General features: G+C 40.3%; 1 long non-coding RNA gene across 1 annotated transcript in view; it reads left to right on the top strand.

Annotated features, from left to right (window-relative positions):
* The window catches only part of LOC132345246 (uncharacterized), a 32127-nt gene extending 13037 nt beyond the window's left edge, over positions 1-19090 (top strand). The window contains exons 2-3 of the long non-coding RNA XR_009494468.1: positions 14285-14495; positions 15802-19090. This is a non-coding gene — a long non-coding RNA (uncharacterized lncRNA). The remainder of the gene's footprint in view (positions 1-14284; positions 14496-15801) is intronic.
* Positions 19091-20870: the final 1780 nt, after the last annotated feature.

Genomic DNA, 20870 nt, shown 5'->3' with positions numbered 1-20870 from the left:
TCCCGAATGCTTTGGATGGATTTCTGTGGCTTTGGATGGATTATTGGTTGTGTGTATCCTTACGTGATAATCTCCTTTTAGTAGCTTCATTTACATTAGCTATGACTCTGGGGAGCCATAGTGACAGGCCACTGAATTACTCGAGAGAAATTGCTCTTGGAAGTAATCATTGTGAATGAATTTTTATCACTTGGTCTCATCATTTCATGCTGTTTTGTCTTTGTTTTTTGCCCCTGACAAAAGTGAAGCACAAAGAGTCCTTTGTTATTATCTCATTTTCCTTGGAAAACTTAATCTTATTAAGATAGCAGTCGATTTACACAAACACCTGAAGAGTATCACATATACACACACTCACCCCTGCAGAGTTTGTTTTTTTTTTTTTCCTAATTTTATTTTATTTTTAAACTTTACATAATTGTATTAGTTTTGCCAAATATCAAAATGAATCCGCCACAGGTATACATGTGTTCCCCATCCTGAACCCTCCTCCCTCTTCCCTCCCCATACCATCCCTCCTGCAGAGTTTTTGAAATGAGTTTCATCTTCTTGTGGTGAGCACTGTTTTATTTTACTTTACTCTACCATATCTCATGTAAATTTGGTTTTCCTATAACCTAATCGGTACAATTTTATGTTTTAGGCACAAGGGCTTGTTTTAAGCAGGAGAATTGGACTTATTTCAACAAAAAAAATGTTGAAATGTTAAACTCTTGGGAAGAAAACCTAGAATATAGAAGAAATAATATTCAAAAAGTATTTAACAAGCACTTAATGTCAGGTGCTATTTTAAAAGATTCTTAAAGGGGATTTTTGTTACTGTTTATTTATTAGTTTTACATACTTTCATTTGCCCCCATGAATTTGATGCTACAACTTTTGTTATTTTCCTTATTTTTCAGGTGAGTAAACAGGATTTCAGCAGATAAATAACTTGCCTAAACTCACACAGTTATCAAACAGTGGATCCAGGGTTACAACCCAAAATCTGATTTCTCAATCTTTCTACTACATTCCCTTATATGGTATCTGCTAAGGAACACTAAAGTGAGTGGAAAAAATAGAAATTAAAATTCTAGTCAGTTACTACTTATGTGAGATTGCAAAGCTACAGATTATGACTGACCTAGTTGCTGAACTGTTGAAAAGGTTTCTCCCAAAATGTAATATGCCATTTAATCAAAATGAAACTAAGTTCCTACATGGTACCTAAAAACTAGAAGTTCTGGATTTTTTTGTTTTTTTGTCTTTTAAAATATCTAAAGAATGGGCCAACAATGAGTAACCATTGGGGAAAACAGACACCAACAGCTGTTTTCTTCACCAAAATACATTTGTGTTCAGAGTCACATCCAGCTGTACCAAGTCAGAGTTTTGTATGTTAAGAAACTGCTAGAAATTTCGACCAGACCCAATTTTTTAAAATAGAAACTTAAAGTAATAAAAAGTGATTACAAATGTTACTGTTTTTCATTGTTGAGTTTAGTTAGTACTGTTTCCGGATGTCTGCTCTGCATTTACTCCTTTCTGCAGACGGCCGTTGACACCTGCTCTGTGACCGATTCGGCCGAGGCCCCAGGAAGACAGTGGTAAACAGAACAACTGGCTTTCAGAGGTTCTGCTCTGCTGAGGGAAGCGCTAATTGATAAACTAAAAAGAATAAGCATGTAATATAACATCAGGAAGTGGTAAATTTAGTGAAGAAAAAAAAAAAAAAAACTGGGCAAAGCAATAGAGACAGGGTAAATAGTGAAGCCTTCTCAGATACAGTGACATTTGAAGGCCTTCTCTGCGGGCTTCCCTGGTGACTCAGATGGTAAAGAATCTGCCTGCAATGCAGGAGACTCTAGTTTGATCCCTAGGTCAGGAAGATCCCCTGGAGAAGGGAATGCCTACCCACTTCAGTATTCTTGCCTGGAGAATTCCATGGACAGAGGAGCCTGGCGGGCTACAGTCCATGGGATTGCAAGAGTTGGACAAGACCAAGCGACTAACACTTGCACTTTCTGAGAAGGTCACAGAATCTATACAAAAGGGTAATGGTTCACTTAACAAGGTGAGGCATGGGAGAGGCCTTTCTGCATGTTTTTAAGATTTGAATGTAAATGCATTGGGTTTTTAACTCTGCCACTACCAGCCTCTCCCCTCAAATAGTCTTTTTAAAGCTCCATTCAGAGTGTAAGTTAATAGTTGCTTTGCAAAGAGCTGGCCCTTTAGGTTTTATTAATGTTTGGTTGTTTTATTTCCCACATGTGGAAAAAGAAACATGGTTTAACCAAATATTTGTGAATTCTTTTTCATCTTACAAATATTGTTAAAATTCCAGTGTGCTTTGATGCAACATTTGATATTTTCATTTCCCCAAGCATTTGCTAATCATCCATTTTGAGAGGAGACAAGGTTTTTCTTCATGGTTTTCAGGAATGGGGTGCTTTGACAAATGTCTTGCTATTCAATACAAATAAACTTAGTTTGGCTTCAGATTTAATGATAAAATGTTCTCTGGCCTGTGTTTATAAACACATACCTTAAAAGCTAGTCATTTGTAAAAACGAGTAAGGGTCCCAAACTTCATCTTCCACCTGGGTCTCCTTTCTTGAGCCCTCATTGAGTCAGCTGTTCTTGTTTCCTTGGGATTTCTGACCCTGCATTTGGTTCTCTCCAGTCTAACCACATTGGGAGAGCTCATAAAGCAGCAGTGTATTATGTCATGGATTCCACAGAGCTGCTGCAGCCTTCTTTCCCAACAAAAGTGGTTACAGCAGCTCTGAGGTCCTCTGTAGCTCTGTTTTTCAAAGATTCTCCTGTGTGTCATAGAGGGGCAGCACTTAACGATGGAAGGATACAGAGCTGGGACCTGGGCATCCAGAGGTTGAAGGAAAAGTAGGTTTGAGGGTTAAGGAGTTACAGCCCCAGTAAATGGATTACCCCAATGGAATCATAATGGAAATCAGGTGCTCCATACATCTGAGTGGCCTGTACAAGGAAATCTTGCTTCTGTTTAGTATCTATTTCCTTTCTCTCAGATTGAGTGGGACCTCCCAGGGTGACCAGATAGCCAGAACTGGTCAGTTCAGAGCATTTGAGACCCCTGCCTCAGGATGGGTACCTCCTAACCCAGGTCTGTGCTGTGAAACACACTCCCGGGCCTTTGGTTGGACCGTGGGGAGAGAGAAGTTGTCCTTTTGGGAATACTAAGCTGGTATTGTATGGATCTGGGGCTACCAGAGGCTGTTTTGCCACCTCACTGGGGACAGCCTGTCTGAAAAAGAATCCAGTAGAATGAAAAGCATGCAAGAGGTTGGGGATGCCGGATCACGTTCTATCACATCATCTGGTCTTGGATCTAGCTAGTTCTTTTTCTTTCTTTAAACATTTCTTTATTTACTTCTTTATTTTAGCTGCACTAGGTCTTAGTTGTAGCATGCAAGATCTTTAGTTGCAGCATGAAACTCTTAGTTGCATTGTGTGGGATATAATTCTGTGACCAGGGATTCAACCAGAGCTGCCTGCATTGGGAACATGGAGTCTTAGCCACTGGACCACCAGGGAAGTCCCTGGATCCAACTAGTTCTAAAGCCAGTTTTACTCATGGACTTCTTGGTTCTCTGAGCTCATAAATTTTTGCAATTTGATCTGGGTTTATGTCACTTACAGCTAAAGGACTCCTAATCAGATACTAACGAAGGGAAGACCAAAGACTGGTAGGCAAGCAATCTGTCAAAGCAGGATGAAACAAAAAGGTCTAGGTGACCAGTGGCTTGGGATTCACATGACTGCGTGTTTTGAAATGATCATAACCAGGCAACAAAAATGCCTAAATAATCCTGATCCTAGGGTAGGGGCTACTTACACTCTGGCCTATATTTTTGCATGATGACCCTGAGGTTACAGAAATCTAGGATTCAGCTGGAGCTGGAGAGAGAATCTACAGAGGTAGACGTGATCTAGTCCTGGCTGGGGCCAGACAAGGACAGTTGGGATTATTAGGTGATTCTTCCTATTCCTTTGCTTGATTTCAGGACAAGCCTGGAGTTTCTGTTATTTACTACCTGTGACCATCAGTAAAGTATTTCATGCTTTTTGAGCTTATTTTCCTCTTTGAAATGGAAGAAAGTTCTATTATTACTCGACCCTTGAAGTAGTTCTAGTGTTATCCAAAGTGGGACATTTCATCATGATGAAGGCTTGTTGTTCAGTTGCTAAGTCGTGTCTGGCTCTCTGCGACCCCACGGACTGCAGCACGCCAGACTTCCCTGTCCTTCACAATCTCCTAGAGTTTTCTTAAACTCATGTCCATTGAGTCAAAAAGATGAAGAGCTAGCCAGCCTCAATTAGGGCTGTTCCAGGCAGATCAGGACCTATGGGACCCCCTTTCTGAGTCATTTCTCCTGGTTCTTTTCCAGCTGGGTTTTTCACACCTATCTTCTCCCTTCAATCTTTTTTTTTTTTTTTTTTCCAGAAAAAGCATTCTAGGTGATTTCTCTTTTTTGCTGTGTATACAGCAGGCTACATCATGATGCTACTATGAGTCAGGTCCTGTTTTATATTCACTTTGTCTCATTGCATCTTCCCAGCATTGCTGTGAGGTAAGAATAATTTAGACTTGAGAAACAATCCTAGAGAAGTTGAATACATGCCCTCTGCACTGCCAGGCAGTGGTGGACCTGCCCTACAGAGCAGGCAATCAGAAGCCAGAGCCTTTGCTCTGCTCACAGTGCCTGGTTGCCTCTTTGTCATTCAGATGTGCAGATGAGAACAGTCAGCCTCATTTTCCTCTGTAGCATTTTAAAGCCTGGGGGTTCAATAAAAAGGAATGAAATCTTGCTATTGGCGCAACATGAATGGACCTAGACTGTATTATGCTAAGTGAAATACGATAGACAGAGAAAGGTAAATGCTGTATGATTTCACTTACATGGGGAATCTAAAAAAGGCAAAGCAAACGAACAAACATAACTAGACAGAAACAGAGTCATAGATAAAGAGAACAAACAGGTGGTTGCCAGAGGGGAGGGAGTGTGTGGAGGAGAGAAATAGGTGAGGGAGGTTAAGAAGTATGAACATCCACTTGCCAAGAGTATGAAATTTACAATGTGGGCAACATAGTCAATAATTATGTAATATCTTAGTATGGGGATGGATGCTAACTAGACTTATCATGGTGATCATTTGGAAATGCATAGAAGTACCAAATCACTATGTCATGTAACAGGGACTAACATAGTGATGTAGGTCAATTATACTTCAAATATAAACAAGCAAATAAAAGCATAGGAAAGTAGATTAGATTTCTGGGTGCCAGCGGTGGGAGGTGGGGGAAGAGAGAATTGAATGAAGGTGGTCAAAATATACAAACTTCCAGTTATAAGTAAGCATGGTGAATATAATCAGCACTTCTGTGTGTTATATATGAAAGTTGTTAGGGAGTAAATCTTAAGAGTGCTCATCACAGGAAAGCATTTCCCCCTCTTTCTTTAGTTTTGTATCTGTATGAGATGGTGAATGTTCACTAAACTTATTGTGCGATCATTTCATGATGTATGTAAGTGAAATTACTATGCTATACACCTTAAACTTATACAGTTCTTAGTGGTTAGTCACTAGGCTGTGTCCAACTCTTTTGCAACCCCATTGGCTATAGCCCACCAGGTTCCTCTGTCCATGGGGTTTCCTAGGCAAGAATACGGGAGTCAGTTACCATATCCTTCTCCAGGAGATCTTCCTGACCCAAGGATCGAATCCATGTCTGCACCAGGGAAGCCCCAAACTTATACAGTGCTATATGTCCATTATATCTCTATAAAACTGGAAGAAAAAATGTCTGAGAGCTCATAATTTTCAAAGATAGAGGTAATATTTTTTAAAATCAGAGGTCTCCCTCAAAGTGTTTCCACTGTGGCTGCTGAAGGCTGGTGCTTTTAAGAAAAAAAAGGAGGCTCCTCTCGAAGTGTTGCTGGAACCTGGTTCTCTGGGCTCCAAGTGGTGATCTTTCCCTAGGTCTGCTGTGGCCCAAGCTCTGCCGTCTGTCACAGAGCCTTCTAGGAGGGTGACAATGCGAGAGAGTTTCTAGTTCCATCTTAACTGTTCCTGGAGGCAATGATGTGCTTGTGTGTTTGACAATGAAACATTTTCTACACCCTCTTCCTCTATTCCCCGAATTTATTTTCAGTAATAATCCTATAATAATCAGTGAAAATTATTCTTTTTCTGATTCTTTAGTTTTTAAGTTCAGTTCAGTTGTTCAGTCATGGCCAACTCTTTGTGACCCCATGGACTGCAGCATGTCTGGGTTTCCTGTCCATCACCAACTCCCTGAGCTTGCTCAAACCCATGTCCATTGAGTCGGTGATACCATCCAACCACCTCATCCTCTGTCATCCCATTCTCCTCCTGCCTTCAATCTTGCCCAGCATCAGGGTCTTTTCCAATGAGTCAGTCCTTGGCAACAGGTCGCCAAAGTTTATTGGACTTTCAGCTTTAGCATCAGTCCTTCCAATAAATATTCCGGACTGATTTCTTTCAGGATTGACTGGTTTGATCTCTTTGCAGTCCAAGGGACTCTCAAGAGTCATCTCCAACACCACAGTTCAAAAGCATCAATTCTTTGGCGCTCAGCTTTCTTTATGATCCAACTCTCACATCCATACATGACTACTGGAAAAACCATAGCCTTGACTAGATGGACCTTTGTCAGCAAAGTAATGTCTCTGCTTTTTAATATGCTGTTTATGTTGGTAATAACTTTTCTTCCAAGGAGTAAGCATCTTTTAATTGCATGGCTGCAGTCACCATCTTCAGTGACTTTGGAGCCCAAAAAAATTAAGTCTCTCACTGTTTCCCCATCTATTTGCCATGAAGTGATGGGACCAGATGTCATGATCTTCATTTTCTGAATGTTGAATTTTAAGCCAGCTTTTTCACTCTCCTCTTTCACTTTCATCAAGAGGCTTTTTAGTTCCTCTTCACTTTCTGCCGTAAGGGTGGTGTCATCTGCAAGTCTGAGGTTTTGATATTTCTCCCAGAAATGTTTAGTTGTAAAACAAATGTAAAGTAAATCTTTAGTTGTAAAACAAATGTCAATTCTATAAAGAAAGGAAATTATACTTTTAATGATACTGTGGAAGCTTGGAAAAATATTTCAGGTATTAAAAATTTATGGTTAAAAACCAAAAATATTACATCTTGCACTTAATTCTGCTTCACTGTTTGAAATTTTATATACAAATTAAAATTTCAAGCCATCCCACCAAATGACACATTTAATGCAATTCCAAGGTCTCTGTCTTTACAGTTACTGTATTATTTTTTCTGATTTTGAATCTGTGCTTTGAAATCAGGAATACATGGTACCAAAGTACCACACAGACGAGGGCCATAATTTGCTCCTGAGTCTGTGTAAGTTGAAGGCTGACTGTATGCCTGGATGTTTTCCACAATCATTTTTATGTCAGAGTCAATTAAATGATAAATAATGAAACTATGCTAATTTGAAGCTTCAGTTCAGTTCAGTCACTCAGTCTGACTCTTTGCGATCCCATGAATCGCAGCACACCAGGCCTCCCTGTCCATCACCAACTCCTGGAGTTCACCGAAATTCTTGTCCATTGAGTCGGTGATGCCATCCAGCCATCTCATCCTCTGTTGTCCCCTTCTCTTCCTGCCCCCAATCCCTCCCAGCATCAGAGTCTTTTCCAATGAGTCAACTCTTTGCATGAGGTGGCCAAAGTATTGGAGTTTCAGCTTCAGCATCAGTCCTTCCAAAGAACACCCAGGACTGATCTCCTTTAGGATGCACTGGTTGGATCTCCTTGCAGTCCAGGGGACTCTCAAGAGTCTTCTCCAACACCACAGTTCAAAAGCATCAATTTTTCGGCACTCAGCTTTCTTCACAGTCCAACTCTCACATCCATACATGACCACTGGAAAAACCATAGCCTTGACTAGAAGGACCTTTGTTGGCAAAGTAATGTCTCTGCTTTTGAATATGCTGTCTAGGTTGGTCATAACTTTGCTTCCAAGGAGTAAGTGTCTTTTAATTTCATGGCTGCAATAACCATCTGCAGTAATTTTGGAGCCCCCAAAAATAAAGTCAGCCACTGTTTCCCCATCTATTTGCCATGAAGTGATGGGGCTAGATGCCATGATCTTATTATCTGAATGTTGAGCTTTAAGCCAACTTTTTCACTCTCCTATTTCACTTTCATCAAGAGACTGTTTAGTTATTCTTCACTTTCTGCCATAAGGGTGGTGTCATCTCATATCTGAAGTTATTGATATTTCTCCCAGCAATCTTGATTCCAGCTTGTGCTTCATCCAGCCCAGTGTTTCTCATGATGTAATCTGCATGTAAGTTAAATAGGCACGGTGATAATATACAGCCTTGACATACTCCTTTTCCTATTTGGAACCAGTCTGTTGTTCCAAGTCCAGTTCTAACTGTTGCTTCCTGACCTGCATACAGATTTCTCAGGAGGCAGGTCAGGTGGCCTGATATTCCCATCTCTTTCAAGATTTTCCACAGTTTATTGTGATCCACACAGTCAAAGGCTCTGGCATAGTCAATAAAACAGAAATAGATGTTTTTCTGGAATTGTCTTGCTTTTTCAATGATCCAACGTATGTTGGCAATTTGATCTCTGGTTCCTCTGCCTTTGCTAAAACCAGCTTGAACATCTGGAAGTTCACAGTTCACGTATTGCTGAAGCCTAGCTTGGAGAATTTTGAGCATTACTTTACTAGCATGTAAGATGAGTACAATTGTGCGGTAGTTTGAGCATTTTTTGACATTGCCTTTCTTTGGGATCAGAATGAAAACTGACCTTTTCCAGTTCTGTGGCCACTGCTGTGTTTTCCAGATTTGCTGGCATATTGAGTGCAGCACTTTCACAGCATCATCTTTCAGGATTTGAAATAGCTCAACTGGAATTCCATCACCTCTACTAGCTTTGTTCATAGTGATGCTTTCTAGGGCCCAGTTGACTTCACATTCCAGGATGTCTGGGTTTAGATGAGTGATCACACCATTGTGATTATCTGGGTCGTCAAGATGTTTTTTGTACAGTTCTTCTGTGTATTCTTGCCACCTCTTCTTAATATCTTCTGCTTCTGTTAGGTCCATACCATTTCTGTCCTTTATCGAGCCCATCTTTGCATGAAATATTCCCTTGGTATCTCTAATTTTCTTGAAGAAGTCTCTAGTCTTTTTCATTCTATTGTTTTCCTCTGTTTCTTTGCCCTGGTCACTGAGGAAGGCTTTCTTATCTCTCCTTGCTATTCTTTGGAACTCTGCATTCAGATGCTTATATCTTTCCTTTTCTCCTTTGCTTTTGGCATATTTAATCCTGCTCATTCCAATTTTGTCCATTAAATGTCATCTGTAATAAAGCAATGGGTACTGGAAAATTTTTTTGCAACTTCTATGAGATCTTCCGAGTGCTTTGTTATAAAGTACAGTTGTTGAACCCCTGACATGCATAGGCTAATGGCCTGGGATTCTCTCAAATGATAACCACACCCCCATCAGGAGGACAATTATCCCCATTCACATGCCTCCCCTTCTTTACATACATTTAATCACAACCCTGAATTTTGAACTATAGTCAATATACAGACTAACTGATTAGTGACTCCTTATTTCTTTATGTAATTGGCAGTGAAGACTTGTTGATGGTCTGTGTACTTGATTTTATAGTGACCCAAAGGTTTTAATCAGTACTCAAACTCGATTTCGTTCACCCCAGCTCAGCCTGAACTTGAACTTCAGTTAAAAGTGATGAGGCAGTAGCAACATGGATCAACTTGGAGAGTATTATGCTAAATGAAATAAGTCAGACAGAGAAATATAAATATTGCATTGGCCAAAAATTTTGTTTGGATTTTTCCTTAAGATGTTATAGAAAAGCCTGAACAAACTTTTTTGGCCAACCCAATACTGTATGATTATCACTTATACATGGAATCTAAAAAATATAACAAACTAGTTAATACAACATAAAGGAAACAGACTCAGCGTTGTAAAGAATAAACTAGTGGTTATCACTGGGGGAGGGGAAGCATAGGGTTAGGGGCAGGGGAGGCCCAAACTCTTGGGTGCAAGACAGGCTCAGGGATATATTGTACAACATGAGGAATGGAGCCAATATTTTGTAGTAACTATAAAGGGAAAGTAACCTTGAAAAGTTATATCAAGTTTTTAAAAAAAATTTTAAACTTAGAAGGAAAAACAAAGTGATGATTCTGTGAGTTCTTGGATCTTGTTCCTGGGAACTAGGCAATGAGAGAGGTAGTAACATTTCCTTTTGATGGAATTCTCTTCTTAGTGTCCTTGCTAAAAAGTTTGCCTTCCAAGCAATGCGATTTCAGGGTAAAAGCAAAGAACTACCTATGTGTACATTGTTATTGTTCAGTCACTAAGTTGTGTCCAGCTCTTTGCAACCCCTGAACTGCACCACGCCAGGTTCATTTGTCCTTCACTATCTCCCAGAGTTTGCTCAAACTCAGGTCCATTGAGTCAACGATGCCATCTCATCCTCTGTCACCCTCTTCTCCTCCTGCCTTCAATCTTTCCAAGCTTTAGGGTCTTTTCCAATGAGTCAGTCCTTGGCATCAGGTGGCCAAAGTATTGGAGTTTCAGCTTCAGTATCAATCCTTCCAATGAACATACAGGGTTGATTTCCTTTAGGATTGACTGGATTGATCTCCTTGCTTTCCAAGGGACTCTCAAGAATCTTCTCCAGCATCACAGTTCTAAAGCATCAATCCTTTGGCACTCAACCTTCTTTAGGGTCCAACTCTCACATCCATACATGACTACTGGAAAAACCATAGCTTTGACTATCTGGATCTTTGTTGGCAAAGTGATGTCTCTGCTTTTTAATATGTTGTCTAGGCTTGTCATAGCTTTTCTTCCAAGGAGCAAGCGTCTGTCTACATGACAGCAGGCAAAGGAAATGTTCAGACAGAGAGGATGCTTTCTGGCCGTGTTTCCAGGGTGACGGCCGCACAGGAGGAAAAGTGAAATGTGCAGGCGAGAGTAGGAGAAAGCTGTGTTGTGTGGGAAAGCAGCCATCATAACAACAGCAACACTGATTTGGAAACTAGAACCACTGCACACAGCGTACAGATAAAGCCAATGAAGCCTGAGAACGAAAACCACCCAACAAGAGAAAGCGCAGCTACAGCAGATGTTTCACATGACAACTCAGAACCAGATGACTGACCCCGGCAGCAGAACAGGAGCAACATGAGAAATGGCCGAGACCTGCACATTTTGACTCCTGGACTTGAGTTCAGACCTGTGTCAGAAGAATTAGTGACCAAAGGAAACTATCTTTGGTTTAATTATATAAGTAAGAATATAACTACTTTTATAGTTAGCCACATATGTTTAAGATCTTAATTTGTCTTTAGTTAAATCATAATATATTAGATTCAATCCTTTGAAATTGCAAACATGCACTTTTTTTTTTTAACTTAGAAAAACTATAGTTTTGCATGGTTCAAGCTCATAGATCTGAAGATATTCTTTTTTTTTTTTTTAATTGGAGGACAATTGCTTTACAATGCTGTGGTGGTCTCTGCCATAGAGCAATGTGAATCAGTCATAATTACATATATACCCCATCCCTCTTGTGCCTCCCCTACCCCATTCTACCCTTCGAGGTCATCACAGAGCACCAGGCTGGGCTCCCGGTGTTACACAGCAGCTTCCATCTAGTTATGTATTTTACACACGATAGTATATATATGTCAAGGCTACTTTTCCAATTTGTCTTACCCTCTCCTTCCCATGTTATGTCTACCAGACCATTCTCTATGACTGTGTCTCCATTTCTTCTCTATAAAGAGGTTCACCAGTACTATTTTCTAGATCCCATATGTATGCACTAATGTGTGATATTTGATTTTCTGACTTACTTCACTCTGTATAACAGGCTTTAGGCTCATCCACCTCACTAAAACTGACTCAAATTTGTTCCTTTATGTGGCTGAGTAATATTCCATTATGTACTACAAGTTGTTTATCCATTTATCTGTCCATGGATATATAGGTTGCTTCCAGTCCTGGCTATTGTAAATGGTGCTATAATGAACATTTGGGTGCATGTGTCTTTCTGGATTGTCATTTTTTTTCAGGCTATATGCCCAATAGTGGGATTGCTAGATCATATGGTAATTTTATCCCTAGTTTGTTAAGGAATCTCCATAATGTTCTCTATGGTGGCTGTACCAGTGCAGACATTTTGGTTTTCTTTTGAAGTCCATGTTGGAGACCCAAGGAGAACTTTAGCCTTTACTAAGGTTCCTCCCTTCTCCTGGAGTTTGTAATTTATGAATTTGATGCCATCTGGGGAAGTGACAAACCCATGGTGTCCACCCTGCCTCTGCCCTGGAGGTGAAATGAAGTTGGGGAGAAAGAAAAGTTCCAGCATTGGATAAGCTGAAGGAGGTGGTTGTAGCTTCTGTACATGTTTATTTCTTTTTATTGCTTTGTTTTTTATTTCTAACTCATTTGACTTGGGGTTCCAGATTTGTTTTTCTCTTTGTAAACTAGATTTTGAAATTATTATCTGGCCCATCTGTTTGCTTCTCTTAAATGAAACATAAATTGGCTCGTTTTAAATTTCAGGTACTTTAGATTTGATTCTACTATTCATCTCCTTTCGGCCTTGGCAATAAATTTTTTGCTGCCAAGAAGAGAGAAGCTTTGCTGTTTTGAATCTTTTTCTTTAAAAGAATGTGCATTTGGGTATTAAAAAGAATTCTCAGTTTTTAATAGTCTGATTTCTTTCTTCTGATCTTATGTCTACTTTCTTTATTCTCATTCTTTCCTATGACTCCACATTTATGCTACCTTTTATTTCTTTTCATATTCTCTACTTCCACAAGGAACTCAAGATGAGATACTATCTGTTCCTGTCTCAAAATTTAAAAGAAAAAGTGTGGGATCAGGCTGATTCCTGTGGGTCTCTGGCATAAATGATCATGGTACATTAGATAATGACCCTTCGTTGGCCAATCAATAATTATTGAGTCTCTAGTTTGTGCGGAATCCTGTACACACAATAGTGTGGGTAATAATAGGAACACATTTCATGGGAGACATTGAAATATTTATGGACATGGGCTTCCTCGCTACAATTGCTTTCGAGATCCACTTATAATGGACTCATATTTGGAATGGAAGGAAGCTTGAGACTCTCCGAAAGGTATGATGCAGTGCCTTTTAAATGAATCTAACCATTACGAAGCTTGGCATTATGTGTGTATCCATCACGGTGTACCACTGGTGGTGCCATGCTGTGTAAGGCATGCAGGTTACCAGGCAGACAGCTGTTCTGAGGGTGGGGAAGGTTCTGCCTTACAGAATATTCTCTCCTCGCCACACCTCTGTCATACTACTAAGATGTCTTCTTCTCGAGGATTATCTTAAAGGTACATTCTTCTACATAGTATTTTATTACCTAGAAGAGGTGCTTCTCAGCTCACCACACATTAAACGGAGCAAGTGGTCTGCTTCACATGGCAGGAAACAAGGCCATGAGCCACCAGGAGCAAGGATGATTTGACTTTTTTATTTAGTATATAGGTTTATTTTGGAACCATGCACATGCTTTACATAGTTTAACAAATGAAAGAGAAGTAAGACTTTGACCTCATAGAAGTCGCTTGGGAAAGAGCTTAAAGAAAGGTCACCTTGCACTGCTCTTGGGAAGGAAAAAAAATGTCAGGACCTTCAACAAACAAGAGTAGTGAGAAGGAGGAACAGATGCCAAAAAAGGGAACTGAAGCAACACCGCCGAAGCATCCACTCTTGTTGCAATTTAGCTTTGGGCCAACCTGAGCAGCAAAGTTGTGTGAACAGTGCAGTAACTTGCTGGAGTGCGTGGGGAAGCTTTGATTGGCCATCTAGTTGGGGAGACGCACATGCAGACACCAGCTCGTCCAGGTTTGCCTAGGACTTTCCTGGTTTTAACACCGAGAGACCCATATCCCCAGGACCCCTCAGTCCCCATGTGCCCCTACCTCATACCCCATATACTGAGAATACCACCATCTTTCTCACAAATGATTTTGCCAGGAAATCTGCATGAAAGTCATCGTTACATGAGCTATGTGAAATAATATGATCCAAATTCAAATCTTTTGTTTTTTTCCTGAGGTTTGGGACCGTCCTTGCAGGTTATACTGTCTTTTTTTTTGGAGAGCATTAGCCTTTCCTTCTGGTAGAATGTTACCTCACCTCCTCACTCCCCATAATTGTTTTCCTCTTTAATTTTAGAAATGGATTCATTCTAGGAATATCACCTCTTAAAGATATTGTTTGCCGCTATGTGAGCAGATTCTCAGAGGGCTCTAACTGGGATTGTGAAGCTGAGATATTCCAGAGGTGTCATTCTCACTAGAATCCAACAGTGGCCACCTATTTCCACGTGGAGATGAGTGTGAAGTGTGCTGTGACTTCAGGGACGTCAGGTCCTTGGTCCCAGGAGGTAAGCAGTTAGTGATTTTCTCCCAAGAAGCATAGACTGTTTCAAGAAACACAGCATTTATAAAATATGTGCTTGCCTTTGTCCTGACAAGTCTTTGTTTAAGTTATAGTTTACAGAAAGACATTAAATCCCGGTTATAATCTTATATGTTTACATGAATCTGTAGCATTATCATAAAATCATTTATACATTTCATAACTGGAGAAAATTAAGAAAATTTAGAAAATTTAAGCCAGATTAAATAGTTCACTAAAAGATCATCTGGGTGAAATCAAATACATTCTACTACTTGAAAATATGTATAATAAAATTCCATCCCATGCAAATTGTTTGCTACAAGATAGTCAAGTACTAATGTCCTTAACAGGAAAGACAATGGAAACATTCATAAATTAGGATTTTGCTCATAAAGTCAACTTTCATTAATTCGATTAACAGTGGAAAGAAAATGCATTGTTTTAAGCTGAATTATAGTTAAAAGTTGACAAAAAGTGGTACAAAACTCAGTCAGTTAAAAATGCATCCCATATTTAGAAACACAATTACTATTGAATAGAGATCATCCCAAAGTAGAAAATTAATATGTCACTAAGTTTAGCAACATTAGACATTACATAAACTCTTGGTGAGGGGAACATGTGTGAAGTGGGGTGACTAGCTGTAAGGTTTTGATCTGTCAGAATAATCTACTACTGTTGGTGTTTCTCAGCTGAGCACTTTTTTATTCAAATATTTGAATAGTAAGAATCCTAATAACTACAAGCATATTGATTTCTGTGTGAAACATGTAAAGTTTACTGGGTTTGCTGGTTTTTACTTACATATAAAATCTCGTTTAAATCACCTAACAATCATATGAGGTAGGTACAGCTATAACTCCTTCACATTTATGTCTTGAAGGCTAGGTGGTACCTACAAAGATACCTACTGTGTAGCACACACCTTCTGAATTAGTGTCTCTGAAAATAAGCTCAGGAATCCTCATTAACAAGGTCCCAGATAATCCGGATGCCCTCAGAATACAATGTGTGTGTGTGTGTGTGTGTGTGGAGTGTGTTTTGATAGATCAGTCATGCCCATCTCTTTGCAACCTCATGGACTGTAGCCCACCAGGCTCCTCTGTCCATGGAATTCTCCAGGCAAGAATACTGGAGTGGGTAGCCATTCCCTTCTCCAGAGCATCTTCCTGACTCAAGGATCGAACCCAGGTCTTCTGCATTTCAGGTAGATTCTTTACTGTCTGAGTCACCAGGGAAGCCCTAGCAATTAAAGGTGTGTTATAACCATTGTTGTTGTTGTTTTTCAGTCACTCAGTCATATCCGACTCTTGTGACCCCATGAACTGCAGCATATCGGGCTTCCCTGTCCTTCACTATCTCCTGGAGCTTGCTCAAACATCTACTGAGTCAGTGATGCCATCCAACCATCTCATCCTGTCATCCTCTTCTCCTGGCCTTCAGTCTTTCCCATCATCAGGGTATTTTCCAGCGAGTCGGCTCTTATTATTACTCTCTAGTGACTTCCCAGAATTAGGCAGTACCTTGCTCTCATTTTCAGCCAGAGCAGATACACTCGTTTCTCAAATTAGTCTATGGTGTAGAAGAGTTCTGAACATGAGAAGAAACTTTTCTTAATAGAACTCATACAAAATTTGGACGTAGGAAGTATGAGAGAGAGGGAGAGTTCATTTTTGATTCTTGATCTCCTCCTACAAACGCCATTCCTGGTAAAGTTTATGAAGAAGTTGACACTGAATTGTTTGAATATCTTTGTAAGAATATCATCTAGGAGGTTTATTTAAAGACAAGAAACACATGGAGCTAAAGAGAGCTCAAGAGCAGACTCAGTGGAGAGACTGGTTAATGTAAGGTCAGAGAGTTTGGGCAAAAAAGCATGTTCCTTTATGTGGCTTGGAGAAGTGGAACAAGTGTTTTGAAACCAGGGTTTTGAGAAATATTTCATAGTGTGGAATAGCTTTCTTTTTTAAAAAGCTGAAGTAAATATTTACTGGCCTTTCCCCACCACCCCCACAAACACATATTTACTGTCATATAAACCTGAACTTCCAAACTTGAATTTCTGGATATACTAACAAGGGTGCAAGTGCATTTTGCTCAACATGGTCTTTTAGGAATCGCCACCTCTCGTTTTATTGCCTTCTGTAGTGCAAAATCCGCGGCTTACCTGCCTGCCTCTCTCCTTCGTCATTCCTCCTGCCAACCTGTTTTTCCTCATTTCTTTTTGCCCCTGTTCTTTCTCCCCTCTTTCCCCCCACCCTCACATTTTTTTGTTTGGTTCTTCTCTCTGAATCTCACTCTTTCTCCAGTCACATGGCAGCCCCTCATCTCATCTTGCCAGCCCACTCTAGCCTGTAGTGATGTCTCCTTTTCCTGATTCGTCATATTACTAAATGTCTGCACCAAAGACTTTGGTGCATGGTTATTCTAACACACAGTGTTGTCCAGTTGTATTTCATGTATAAATCCAGTTCCCTCAACTAGATCCTAAATATTTGAGGCCCAGAAAGAGAACATACATTAATTTTACATTTTCAACAAGAGTACCTAACCAATGTTCAGGAAATATACAGTATTTTGAATCACATGAAATTTTTTCCCACCTTCAAATTCAAATGTATCTCTTTCCTTGTTCTTATCCCGCCATGCTAATTTTAACTTGTAACTCCTTTGACAGGCTGAGGGAGGAAAAAGGAGTTAATAATCACAATCAAGTTATTCATTTGTAGAAAGCAAAGTGTTAAAGAATATTGCTATTTATTTATTTATTAAAGAATATTTATTCTTCTATCAAGGAATAAAAAAATAACTAATAAATTTAATTTAGACTGAAAATTTGTTCTCAGTTCACACAAGGAAAGTGAAGACAGTTATATTTCAAATAATGTTTAAAAGTTGAATGACAATAGACAGCAGTCAGCAGATAGATCCCAGATACTACCTAGAGAAGCTACAGATTGGCAAGATAAGTTTCAGCTCAATGAAGTAGCCATGTGAAATGAAGAAAGAACTTCAATCTTATATAAAAAATCTTATATAAAAAAGCCTTTCCTACTAAATTTGACCATTGATTACATTTGATATGGAGGCTTTTTATGTAATTATTAGATGTTGCATACTGAGATTAGCCATATTGTGGAACATGTCTGTATGATTTTCCCCTTTATAGTCAAATAATGCTTTTTAATAACAATAAAACATTACTAAAGGAGAGTAGAGCCCCAGAGGAGAGTAGACAGTGATAACAGCCAAAGGACAAGAAGTTAGCAGGCTTCCAGTGAACTTACTGAGTGAGTGTAAGATTTTTAGAAATCACATATTCAATAAACACTGGAAATATATGAGATCAAATTCGTTCATGATTCATTTCCCAGTGTTATGAGATGAGCACAAGCTGGGGTGCAAGAGAACTTCAGTTCAAGACCCATTTATCTGCTTTCTGGCTGTAAGACCTTGGTCCCAATACTTAATGTATATGAATATTAATTTCCTCATCTGCAAAACATGTAAAAGTATTTCAGTGGGTTTTTGAAAGTTACCTTAGAAAAGTCTGTAAGTACTTGGTGAGAAAAAAAAAAAAATTGCAGGTGCTTTTTGAATGATGTCATCCATACCTCAATTTCTCCATATTGCATGGGATCAGACTGACAAAGGATGCTATAAAACAGAGATAATCAAAATTTACAGTGTGCGACTCAAAGATCAAGAGATATGACTTAAGGATTGAGAACTGATCTATGAATTGAATCTGAAAAATTGTGCTTCTCTGTGTGTCTGTCATCAAGGAAACTAACATTCGCTATTTACTGTGTGAAAAATGGCCACGATTAACATGGAGGTCTACAACACAGAGCCACAATGAGGCAGGCTGGGGGCCACTGATAGCCCAGAGTGCTCAAGTGCAGGAAGCCTGATGGGAAGCACAGTGGGCAGCTACCCACAGTGGGCAGCAGTGGCACAGAAGCCCCCAAACCAGCGGTAGCATGGCACATGCAGCTCTGAAGCCAGGATTGTCCTAGACAGTCCTGTGGACTGACCCCTAGCCACAGTTCACATCTTTAGCATTTACTGCATGCACTGGCTTCCCTGATGGCTCAGATGGTAAAGAATCTGCCTGCTAATGCAGGAGACACAAGAGAGGAGAGTTCAATCTCTGGGTTGGAAAGATCTCCTGGAAAAGGAAATGGCAACCCACTCCAGTATTCTTGCCTGAAAAACCCCATTAACGGAGGAGCCTGGCGGGCTACAGTCCATGGGGTTGCGAAGAGTCGGACACGACTGAGCGACTGACACTTTCACTTTCACTATTGCATGCAGGCATTGTGCTTTACATCTCTTTCCTCACTTAATCTGCTAAAGAACCCCATGAGGTAGGTATGCCTGGTATCTTCAACTTACTGATGAGTAAATTGAGGCACAGAGAGGTTATGAAGCTGGTGCTAAGGTACGCGCCTAGGAAATCAGCAGTAAGAGTTGAGCCCAGGCCCAGTGACAGGCTGCTCTCTTAAATCCTTCTGAAAGGAAAACACCTTTGGTACCTTTACACGAACACCAAGCGAGGTGCCTCCAGGATCTGGGACGGGGTGATGGATGTATGAAGGGAAGGGCTGTTTGCTCAGGTGGCCCTGTGTGATTCCGTCAGTCTGGTGTGCTGCCTACTCAGCAGAGAATCTGCTTCCAGACGGACGCTGGGGGAGAACGTCTGGCGATAAGAAGGGTTGTACGTGCTGTGTGTCCCAGCCACTGGGTGGGTTGTCTATTTCCAGGGCCTGGGGGCAGCTCTCCTTGACTTGACCCAGATAAGTGCCAGACATGGGAGCACAGTTGCGAGATCAACTGGTCTGCTTCTTGTGTGGAATTTTCCTGCTCAAAAAAAAAAAGGAAGGTGCAGGAAAACAACAGCTTCCTATGACCTCATTCTGCTTAAAATTCCTGGATATGTCTCCGTTTCCCTTCTGGTTCCAGACTTTTTCTTACTTACTTTTATACTAAATTCAGCTTCTCTTAAAAGGAAACAAATATCAGCTTTATAAAGAAGTGGCATTAATTTTTTTTTCCAGAATATTTTGAACTATAGAGCCCAGTTATCTTATTTAATTGATCCCTGATTAGATTTTTTCCCCTGATGGTCAACCTTTTAAGACAAGGTGGTTCATATACTTTCTGCATTAGATTCAGAGGACATATTCACTAAATTCAGCCATTGATTTATCAAAGCTATTTACTGAGTGTATACTATGTGACAGGTGTTATGTTAGATTTTGATTGGTGGTCCTCTCCCCACACCTTCTGAATTAATATCTCTGGAGGAAATTCTAGGAAACTTCATTTTTTTATTGAAGGATAACTGCTTTACAGAGTTTTGTTGTTTTCTGTCAAACCTCAGCATGACTCAGCCATAGGTGTACACATATCCCCTCCCTTTTGAACCTCCCTCCCATCACCCTCCCTACCCCACCCCTCTAGGTTGATACAGAGGCCCTGTTTGACGTCAGGAATCCTCATTTTTTAACAAGTTTCCAGAGAAATGTTATGCCCTCAGTGCTTTGAAAACCACTATCCTTTATTATAAACTCTTCAAATATAAAGCTTGGGGTTTTATGTGACTTTGTTTCTAGCCTCTCACAGATTACCTGGCAGGATAGTGTTGATGTGTGAAAGTGAAGTGAAGTCACTCAGTCGGGTCCGACTCTTGGTGACCCCATGGACTACAGCCCACCAGGCCCTCCATCCATGGGATTTTCCAGGCAAGAGTACTGGAGTGGGGTGCCATTGCCTTCTCTGTTAACAGCGGCTAGGCATATTATATTTACTTGGAGCTGGTATACTTGGTGACAGCCTTAGTGCCCTCGGACACGGCGTGCTTGGCCAGCTCCCCAGGTAGCAGCAAGTGCACGGCCGTATGGATCTCCCTGGATGTGATAGTTGAGCGCTTGTTGTAATGCGCCAGGTGCCACGCCTCACCAGCGATGCGCTTGAAAATGTCGTTGACGAAGGAGTTCATGATTCCCATGGCCTTGGACGAGATGCTGGTGTCCGGATGGACTTGCTTCAGCACCTTGTACACATACACGGAGTAGCTCTCCTTGCAGTTGCACTTGCGCTTCTTGCCATCCTTATTCTGGGCCTTGGTCACAGCTTTTTTAGAGCCCTTTCTAGGGGCAGGAGCAGACTTAGCCAGTTCAGGCATGTCTATAATGACAACACCCAACAACACAGAAAGATCTTTAAAAGTGTTGATGTGTGGTTGGTTACAAGTCAGGGAAGAAACAAATTTCCAAACTCACTGCTTAGAGTGATAAAGGAAGATCAAACCTATCATTTCTTAAAAAAGAAATAAAAATTATTTAGCTGGACT

Source organism: Bos taurus, chromosome 5 (assembly GCF_002263795.3).
Source record: "Bos taurus isolate L1 Dominette 01449 registration number 42190680 breed Hereford chromosome 5, ARS-UCD2.0, whole genome shotgun sequence".
Lineage (NCBI taxonomy): Eukaryota > Metazoa > Chordata > Mammalia > Artiodactyla > Bovidae > Bos > Bos taurus.
Note: the sequence above shows the minus strand (reverse complement) of the source record. Positions and strands in the feature narration are given on the sequence as shown.